At 36.2% G+C, this 11052-nt stretch overlaps 1 non-coding gene across 1 annotated transcript; it reads right to left on the bottom strand.

The window, feature by feature from the left end:
• Window positions 1-2324: 2324 nt before the first annotated feature.
• LOC141699341 (small nucleolar RNA R71) lies at window positions 2325-2431 on the bottom strand. Its single transcript, XR_012565810.1, has one exon. It is a non-coding gene; the product is annotated as a small nucleolar RNA R71 (small nucleolar RNA).
• Between the last annotated feature and the right edge of the window lie 8621 nt (window positions 2432-11052).

Raw genomic sequence — 11052 nt, 5'->3', positions numbered from 1 at the left:
AAGTGTCGTACCTTGGCATCCTTAGCAATTGATGCGATATCTTCAGCAGTGTAATCACTCTTCTCCTTTGGCACAGTCTTTGCTGCTTCACCTGCAACTGCAACAGTGAGCTTGGTTGGTTTGTGAGGTCCTTCCTTGATTCTATCAAGATATTCTGGATCTGTAGCTTCCAGAAATATGGTCATCCTCACCTTCCATATGGCATATTCAGATGGTCTCAATATGGGAACTCTGATGGTCTCATACCGACTTTGAATTTGTGTCTTTGGAGGTTCTTCAGTTTTGGTGGGCTTAGTTGGAGTTTCTGTGTCAGACATGATTGTGTTTGGATCTTAAACTGTTTGTGCGTTAACAGATAGGCTCTGATACCACTTGTTAGTTCACACACACACACACTGTAGAGGGGGTGAATACAGTGTAAAGTACAATCAAATCGAACTTTAATAACTCAAGTAACAGAAAGAAAACTTTATTGAAACAATAAACTCTGTTACAGTATGAAACTGTTACCTCTCAGTGATGAACAAATATCACGAGAGCTGCTAGGGTTACAATGAATAATCTTCTCAAATATATTAACACTTATAGTGTAAACCCTATGTCTGTGTTTATATACTACACAGTTACAAGATAATCGCTAATTGATATGGAATATAATTCTGCTTCCTAAAATATATCAATCAGATATCTTTTCTTCCAAGTATTCTATTCTTCATAGAATTCCTTCTTCATGCATATCTCTTCTTATGTTTGTCTCGATCTTCTTTCCTTTAATCAGCTGCTGTCCTTAACTGAACGTCCTTCAGTACTTAAGTTCTGATATCCATCTTCTGATGATTATCTCCTGATAATATAAGTACTGATATCCTTAAGTCCTGACTTCCAGTAAGTACTGATTTATCATATTTAAGTAAGATCTGAAAACTAAACATAAATCATATTAGCCATGACATTATCAAATATATCTAATAGTATGATATCCTAGTTATGGTTGTGCGTATTCGTCTTCTGAGCGTCGTGAACTTATAAGATAGTGTGTTAATTCTTAATGAAGCGAAAGTAAATTTAAGGATTTAGAACTTGCCATACTAGCATAGGTTCATGTATTGTTATGCATGATTCGTAGGTAATTTTAACCATCTTACTTGCCCTATGTAATCAAGATAGATAACTTGTGCTTAAATCGTTATGTTGTCAAATTCTATAGACATATAGGGTCTCAATATAATTGGTGCCTATTCAGCTTCTATCTCTTTTGTGAATGTCTGGTAGAATGGTACTCGTGCAACGAAAGTTGGCGTTTATCAGTTTTGTGTTGTCTGATTAGTGTCATCACCATTGCATGCTAAGGTTAAGAACAATAAGGCTATTGAATGAAGTACTTAATGAAGTTAGAATCCCATGTATGTCATATATATTAACTCAGTCAATCTTATTCTTGTAGTTTTAATAATTAGTTTATTTTTTAGTTATAAACAACCTCACTTTGTTATCATCTTAGCATTGAATAATAACCATACATTGTTGCTTAAGTGCATGCGTTGATTAGTTAACCAATACAGTCTCTGTGGGATCGAATCTGATTTATATCTTATACTACTTGTGAACTTGTATACTTGCGTGTATTATTAGCGCGTGTTCAGCGACTAACAAGTTTTTGGCGCCGTTGCCGGGGACTGCAGTGTTAATTATTAGTTTATGTGCTTTCCATCAGTGGTCGTTAAAGTTCATTGACTCGGAAATTGTTACTTATTTGTTTCCTTATTTTATTTCAGGTGATCTAGCGAGGGTGTATGCATACGCGTTCGCGTACTCGTAAGAGAACACTGGATAAAGCTGAAGAAGAACTTGTGGTAGTTTGTAGGGAAGTTTTTGAGGAAGAAAAGAAGGTAGAAGAAGAAGAAGAGAAAGTTGAAGAGCCAATTGTAGTAGCTATGGGTGATCAAGCAGAAAATCTGAAGGCTTTGATGGACTATTCTAAGCCTAAGATTAATGACATTCAGTCTAGCATCATTCGACCAGCCATCAAGGATAACACTTTTGAGATCAAGTCAAGCACAATCCAGATGATACAGAACTCAGTTCAGTTTGGGGGTTCTCCTACTGAAGACCCCAATATGCACATCAGGGATTTCATCGAGATCTGCGATACTTTCAAGTTCAATGATGTGATGGAAGATGCTATCAAGCTACGTCTCTTTCCATTCTGTTTGAGGGACAAGGCAAAGTGCTGGTTACACTCTCTACCAGAAGGATCTATCACCACTTGGGAAGATCTCGCTCAAAAGTTTCTCACTAAATTCTTCCCCATGGCGAAGACTGCCGCAATCAGGAATGCTCTTACTCAGTTTGCTCAACAAACTGGAGAATCTCTATGTGAGGCTTGGGATTGATATAAGGAGATGTTAAGGAAGTGCCCACACCATGGCATGCCTGATTGGATGATTATCAACTATTTCTACAATGGATTGGGTGCTACTTCTAGGCTCATGCTTGATGCAGCATCAGGAGGAGCCTTGTGGGCTAAGAGCTACGATGAAGCTTATGAACTTATTGAACTGATGGTTGCTAATGAGTACCAGAATCCTTCTCGGAGACTAACTCAGGGAAAAGTAGCAGGAATTATGGAGTTGGACTTTGATATTGAAGGTGGACACTTTGGCTTCAAATCACTAGTGTTTGTGAGCTTTGTGCTGGTGCCCAAGAGACTGATCAGTACGCAATTTTTAGTGAATCATCTCAGTTTGTGAGGAACTTCCAGCGATCGCAACAACCTGTGCCAACCACCTATCATCCCAACAACCGCAATCATCCAAATTTCAGCTGGAGCAATGCCCAGTATGCGGTTCAACAGCCTTATCAGCAGTATCCATCCAAACATTACAACCCCCCTGGTTTTCAGCAACCGCAGTATGCACCGAAACAACAACTCCAGTTGCAACAAGCTAATGAAAAATCTGAATTAGAGGAGTTGAAGCTCATGTACAAGAGCCAAACTGTTTCTATCAAGACCTTGGAAAATCAAATTGGGAAAATTGCCAATGCCTTGCTAAATCGTCAACCTGGTATATTGCCTAGTGACACTGAAGTGCCAGGAAATAAGGAAGCTAAGGAGCAGGTAAAGGCAATCATTTTGAGGTATGGGATGGTTGCGAATCCCGTACAAACTCAAAAGTTGACTGAAGAAGCTGGGGCTGATAAAGAAGCAAAGCAGCAGGATGAAGAAGTGGAACCAAGGAAGACTACTGTTGAGCATACTCTGCCTGCAGGTAGTACAGGGGAGAAACATATCTATCCTCCACTGCCTTTTTCTAAGAGGTTGCAGAAGAAAAAGCTGGACAAGCAATTCGAGAAGTTTCTGGAGGTGTTCAAGAAACTTCATATCAACATACCTTTCGCGGAGGCTCTCGAGCAGATGCCTAGTTATGCAAAGTTTATGAAAGGTATTCTATCTCGGAAGGTAAAGCTAGATGATCTAGAGACTGTCGCTCTCACGGAGGAATACAGTGTTGTGCTGCAGCAGAAGTTGCCTCCGAAGCTTAAAGATCCAGGAAGCTTTACTATTCTATGTACTATTGGAAAAGTGTCTTTTGATAGATGCTTATGTGACTTGGGAGCGAGCATCAATCTGATGCCTTTGTCAATCTTCAAGCAATTGGACTTACCTGATTCCAAACCAACTTATATGACCTTGCAGTTGGCTGACCGTGTTATTACATATCCGAGAGGTATTGAAGAGGATGTCTTGGTCAAGGTGGATAAACTCATCTTCCCCTCTGATTTCGTCATTCTTGATTTTGAGGAGGATAAGAAGATTCCCATAATCTTGGGAAGGCCTTTCTTGACAACTGGCCGAACCTTGATTGATATGCAGAAGGGTGAGCTTACAATGCGAGTGTTGAATCAGGATGTGACTTTCAATATGTTCAATGCTACAAAATTTCCTACTAGTAATGAGGAGTGCTTAAATGTCGAGTTGGTCAATTCGGTGGTCACATCAGAACTTGATCAAATGCTAAGGTCTGATGCCTTAGAAAAAGCTTTATTGGGAAATTCGGACAGTGAAGATGACGAAGGTGATGAGTAATTGCAATATTTGAATGCTTCTCCCTGGAAGAGGAAGATCGATATGCCTTTTGAATCTCTTGGAATGGAAGAATTGAGCAAGGCTCCTAAATGCCTCAAGCCGTCTATTGAGAAAGCTCCTACTCTTGAGCTTAAGCCTTTACCTGAACATTTGAGGTATGCTTTTTTAGGTGATGCATCTACTCTGCCTGTTATTATTGCATCTGACCTTTCAGGTAGCGATGAGGAAAAGCTTTTAAGAATTCTGAGAGAGTTCAGATCGGCAATTGGATGGACTATAGTAGATATCAAGGAAATCATCCCTTCTTACTTCATGAATAAAATTCTGCTAGAAGAAGGTAGCAAGCCTACAGTCGAGCAACAAAGAAGACTTTATCCAATCATGAAGAAAGTAGTGAAGAAGGAAATTCTGAAGTGGCTAGATGCAGGGATCAATTATCCTATCTATGACTGTTCATGGGTAAGCCCAGTTCAATGTGTGCCAAAGAAAGGTGGCATTACTGTGGTAGCAAATGAGAAGAATGAGCTTATTCCTACAAGAACAGTCATGGGGTGGAAAGTTTGTATGGACTACAGGAAGCTAAATAAGGCCACTAGGAAGGATCACTTTCCTTTTCCCTTCATTGATCAGATGCTTGATAGGTTGGCTGGTCATGAGTACTGTTGTGCATATGTTGTGTACTTGATGATTTCATAAACAAAACATCTAAGTGGATTTTACTTAGTGAAATAATGAAGCACTCGACGGATAAGAATTATAGTCCCGACGGATAACTCATTATAGTCCCGACGGATGTTAACTAATTATACATCGAGTGAGTAGCTTATGGAATAAAAGTCTGTAGCACAGTTATGTATAGACCTTTGTATAGAATCTGTAGTAGCATATAAGTCATGTTGACTTTAACTAGATATGCAGAATAGGTTGATTAATTGTACATAAATGATGTCTTGTAATTTTGTATAAGTGAAATGAAGTCATATGCTTGATTGCTACCCGACGGATAACCTACAAAGCAACCGACGGATGATCAACAACCCGACGGATGATCAACAACCCGACGGATAATCATGTACTCAACTAATAAAGAATTCAAACAGCAGTTGAACAGTGAAAGCTGAGCACAGCTGTCGAGATGTATACAAATCTACCGTGGAAGCCCATTAACCGGGTAATAGAGGACGAAAAGCAGCAAAGCTTAAGACTGATAGTTTTTATATTTGTTCAGTCTTTTTGACTTTGTAATCTTTGTAATATATAAACCAAGAACGTAGCAAATAGAAAAGGTGTGAGAAACACAAAAATAGAGAAATCTTTGTAAGCAAAATCCTTAGCATTTCCCTGTATTCTCAGCAGTTCAATTTGTAAGCAGCTGTGAGCATTCTTGCACACAGAGTCCTCTCGATATATAATATATATCTCTGGTGGAATTGTTTAAATCCACCAGAAAGTTTTTAAAGACTCGTGTTTTTAATTACTTATGTTTTGATTCAATTAAGTTTCTATTCCGCATTGTGCTAATCAAAACATTATATATATATATTCGAGTTGAATATTATTATTTCGAGAAAAAGGTTCAAGAATTCCATTAAACCCCCCTTCTGTAATTCTTGCTATATTGTTAAGGGACTAACAATTGGTATCAGAGCAAGCTCTTAATCTACAAAGAGTTTAAAGATCAAAACAATTTAGCAAGATGAACAAGAAAGACGTTGGAGTCAAGATTCCTTTTCTAGATAAAGATAATTACCATCATTGGAAGGTAAAGATGCATCTTCATATGCTTTCTGTAATAACCCCCAAAATTTTGAACTTTTTGTAACCCTTATGAATAGTGTTTTTGCTGATATTGCTGAATAAGAAAACTTTTCATGCCACACTATGTAGGGGTTCTTTTATTGTTATTCTAAGATCTTATTAATACTCCGTATGGTTATATAAGAGTATGTAAAGATCGTCAGAATCCAAATTCGAACATTTTAATTTTTCCCGAAAATCCACCAGATACCGAAAGAATTGAGTATAAGGTAACAGGATAAAAAGGATTTAAATTCAAGGATTATAAGAGAGGATCATAAAAGGAATATAATGTATTGAGAAAGGTTAAGGAAACCCAAGTAATAAGATCCCGGGTATGATCCCTCAAACGATAAACGAAAACGAAAGTTAAGCGAACCGTATAACAGATGAGCGGTCATTAGCCAAGTAATTAGAAGCTAATCAAAGAGGTTAGTGAGGATGATGTCATCAAACCAATAAGAAGAGGACAAGAATGGGAAGATGACATAGGATTGATGACCTAAGCATGACAAAAAGGGAAGGAAGGGTGGTTGATTTCAAGCCACACAATTTTACATGGTTAAAAGATAATTAAACAAAACAACCAAGCAAAACAACCAAGAAAAACAAATCACAAACACAAAAACACATCTTGACTTCATTTCAAGCATCAAAGCTCTCGGCTTTTCTTCTTTTTTAAAGAGGAAAATTTCAAAATCCAAGATCCAACCATTGTTAAATTGCAAGGTAATTATCCAAGGTTCCTTATGATTAGTTATGGATATCCTATAAGTTTAAGCTTCAAATTCCTTCACAATCTCTTCCAATAATTCAAGGAAGAAGATGGTGAATAGTAACTTTCAAAAAATAACTTTAGTTTTCTTGAATTTTTATGAAAGTTTAAGGTTATACAAGCAAGGATCAAGGTTCTTTAGGCATTCAAAGCTCTTGTGTTGTATTAAGAAGCTTCAAGAAGGTATAAACTCCAAACCCTAGCTTTAGTTTTGAGTATTTAGGAATGGTTATGATTGATATAGTATATGTGAAGCATGATGCTTGTTTGTTTAAAGTTTGGTTGAGTTTGTAGAGATTTTGATGGTTGAATCTTGGTTATTAGTTAATGAACCTTAATATGGTTAGTAGCTTTTGTTGTGATTGAATGAGTTGGCTAAAACATGAAGTAATGGAATGATGTGGTGAGGTTTGGAGGGATTTTGGGTTGTAATGTTGATTGTGGGTTGATTGTGGATTGATTTGGAGTTGTACAAATTTGGTAATCGCGTAAACATAGCCGTCGTAATGTCCGATTATCCTAGACTGTTTTTGTTCATAACATCAGGACCTGAGAACTCACTGTTAGGTTTTGACCATTGCCATTATTATATATTTCATGTTACGAGCTTCGTTTTGATATGTGGTACGCTTGAATCCGATGTACGGTTTAGGAGAAACGACCGTTTTAAGTAACGGCATTTCGTGAACGAACCATTTCCCCTCGCCTTACTTTGAAACCTTGGTTAAGGACCTTAAATGACTAATTGGGATATGAAACAATTGTGTTAAGTGGATTAGGCAGTTGGTAAGGTACTCGCGAAAGAATCTCCTTAAAACTCTTAATGGTTAATTTATTAAAAATGGTGGAGCCGAGGGTACTCGAGGGACTTAAGAGAATCATTAAGCGCAAAGCGAGCGTTAGGGTTCAATTGGTTAAAGTCTAGTTTCTTAAGCGACCGTGGTTTAATTCCGGCTTATGTTGTTGTTCATAGGTTACCGGACCCATTCTAAGCTTAAGTCTACCCCGGAGCACTCAGGCAAGTTTTCTACCCGTTATACTGTTGTTGTGATGTATACATATGTAGATGCATTATCTTGTGATAGATGCATGATGGTTAATTAGCAAATCTTGCGATATATTGGAGCATGTGATATGGTATATATGCATGTCTGTTTCGTAATCTTGATATATATCTGTTGATTCAAATGCTTATTAGTTGCATAATACCTATGCTAGAGATAAGCAGTAGTTGCGTATACCCTTAGTATAGGGGACCCAAGGGTGGACATTTTCTAAAACCGGGAGTCGATGTTCCCGAGTATATTATATATATATATATATATATATATATATATATATAGCTACAGTTTTCAAAATTATGAATCGAATAAGGTTTATTCGATAACTTTATTTTTATTAATGAATATTATTTGAATATTCATTCAAGGACTTATGACTCTGTTCATTCTATTTAATGAATATTATTTGAATATTCATTCGAGGACTTATGACTCTGTTTATTCTACTTATTGAATATTATTTGAATATTCATTCAAGGCCTTATGACTCTGTTCATTCTATTTAATGAATATTATTTGAATATTCATTCGAGGACTTATGACTCTGTTCATTCTATTTAATGAATATTATTTGAATATTCATTCGAGGACTTATGACCCTGTTTATTCTACTTATTGAATATTATTTGAATATTCATTTAAGGGCTTATGACTCTGATTATTTACTAAATAATATTCTTTATTTTATTAAAGAATAATGTTTCGATAATCAAACTTATTTTCGATTATTTCAAGTATGAGTTTTAAAACTTCTACCTCAATTATTTTTATAAGGATTATCCTTATGGGAATATTATTTAAATAATAATATTCAGATATTTTCTAACATATCGGGACTGATTTATTTTATTAAATCAGCATTACTCCAAACATTCTTAAAGATGTTTTCGAGTCTTCAAAATAATTTTAAAAGTTAGAGCGGATCCCAAAACTCATTTTTATATTTAAGATCTTCCTTTCAAAGGGGATTTAAATACTCGCTCAAAACATGAGGGATCCGGCTCTGTGGTGTATTTTATATTCGCAACGAGGTTGCTGTTTTGATAAATGAATTGATTACTTACCCAACGTTCGGGAAGTAAGTCCATCTATTGAGTCGGCATAAGCAACATGGGCTCAGTGGGCGTCCATGAAAGTGTAAGTGGCTCAGTGGGAGTCCATCAAATGCGTAAGTGGCTGAGTGGCAGTCCAGCATAAGGTCCTATTGCGGCCAGGGTGATGACCAGTGGGGAATTCGTCCATCTACTAGTAGAAAAGGTTACTTATTGGTATCTTTGCCTGATCAGCAAGATATCAGGTTTATGCCAAGGTTTACTCCTTCCCAAATTCATTGGATATTGCAACTCTGTTTATAATTTTCATAACAGAGGTTTTCAAGGAGTGTATAAAATGTATATATATATAGGTGTATATATATATCGGGACTTAATGAAGTATCTCGTAACTTCATTATTTATAATGATATTTCAAAGATTGAATCTATCCAAGTCTTTTCTTGTAGTCTTATCTATGTGATGAACTTTTGAAACTGATTATACCTTGAACGGTGGTAGTTCAAGTAGTATTGGGAAAAGATATAAGTATATTGGAGTATCTTGTAACTTCATCTTTTAAACTTATATCCAGTAAATGATTATCTTAAGCATGTCAAAGATTTTCAGAAAAATGTTGAGACAAGGTTAGATATATGAGATCACCTTGCAATGATATTTTTATACAGTTATAAACTGGAACTCTGTGTATATTATATATGTCAGAGGATTTCAAAGATTGTGAAAAGTATATATATATATACTGAATATTTTGTGAGTTGGTCACGTTAAGATAACAAACTTGGTTCATTTCTTTTTGACCAAGACTTTCATGAGGACTATGAGGATGCTCACATATTGTAAATCATTATACATATTATTTTGGTGGGCTTGTTGTTCACCCTTGCTTTCTTCTTTCATCACACAACATCAGATAGACAAGATGAACAGGACCAAGCTCCCAATTCGCGAGCGGATAGGAAACGTTCCGCAGTTTCCTATAGGCGTTGATGTCGTTGTAGCTGAAGTAGGAACTACCAATAGGCTAGGCTTTCAACTTTTGATGTACCAGACTTATGTATCTTTATCAATTGTAATAATGGCAAAGAAATGTAAATTTATTCAGAAACCCTTTTAAGGTGTAATGGCATATAATTGTGGAATAAAATGACTCGTGTTATTTTTGGATATTCATCTCTGAGACTATAACTTGTGGTATGTGTATTTATTGTGGGGTCACAGTACGGAGTAGTTGATTGTTTATTAAGATTGGGTGTTATTAAGGGAAATGGAACTCGTGACAACCCTGATCTCCGACCCCGGATTTGGGGGTGTTACACTTTCTCAAGATGAGGCCTATGTGGACTGCATAGAAAGAGGTCCTCATGTTCCAATGAGAGCTGCAACAGGAAACGAGCCATTTGTTCCCAAACCAAGGCATGAATGGTCTGATCCTGACATTGAACAAGTCAGGAAGGATAAAAAGGCCATGAACATTCGGTTCAATGGAGTTGATGCAGACATGTTTGACAACATTATAAATTGTAAAACTGCCAAGGAAGTCTGGGATACTATACAGATAATCTGTGATGGCACTGAGCAAGTTAGAGAAAATAAAATACAACTCTTGATTCAGCAATATGAGCATTTTCATAATGAGGAAAGTGAGTCACTCACTGACATTTTTAGTAGATTTCAAAAACTACTAAATGCTCTTAAGTTACATGGAAGAGTCTATCAGACTAAAGACTCTAATCTGAAATTTCTCAGATCTCTTCCAAAGGAATGGAAACCAATGACAATCTCATTGAGAAACTCACAAGATTATATGGAATTTACTTTGGAGAGACTGTAATATGTGGGATATACCGTGTAATTATTTTTCTAATTAAATAATTATTATGTGTGTTCAGTATCTATTCTGTGAATTAACTGTTAAGTGTTATTTGTATTTGAATATTCAAAAATAGTATTAATTGAGTATTTCAATTTTTATATGTCCAAAATAAAATATAGATAATTGTCATATCTTCCTAACTATTTTTATGTTGATTTATGAATTTATATGAATCATATGAAATTTCTAAAATCTTTTTCCGAGTATTTAAAATCTATTTTATAAAAACGGGAACCAACCGACGTCAACCGTTGTTACGTTTTTGGAACTCGAAACTCTTCCGAGAACTCCTTCCTAACCTAATTGTAATATTCTGAGCATTTTCCATGTTTCGACTTTTTCGATCCGGCGTACGTTTTGTCCTGCGCGGGTCCCGGCGCAATATTTTCGATATAGTATTCGTT

The sequence above is a fragment of the Apium graveolens genome, chromosome 11 (genome assembly GCF_009905375.1).
Source record: "Apium graveolens cultivar Ventura chromosome 11, ASM990537v1, whole genome shotgun sequence".
Classification (NCBI taxonomy): Eukaryota; Viridiplantae; Streptophyta; class Magnoliopsida; order Apiales; family Apiaceae; genus Apium; species Apium graveolens.
This window is presented reverse-complemented; position numbering and strand designations above follow the sequence as displayed.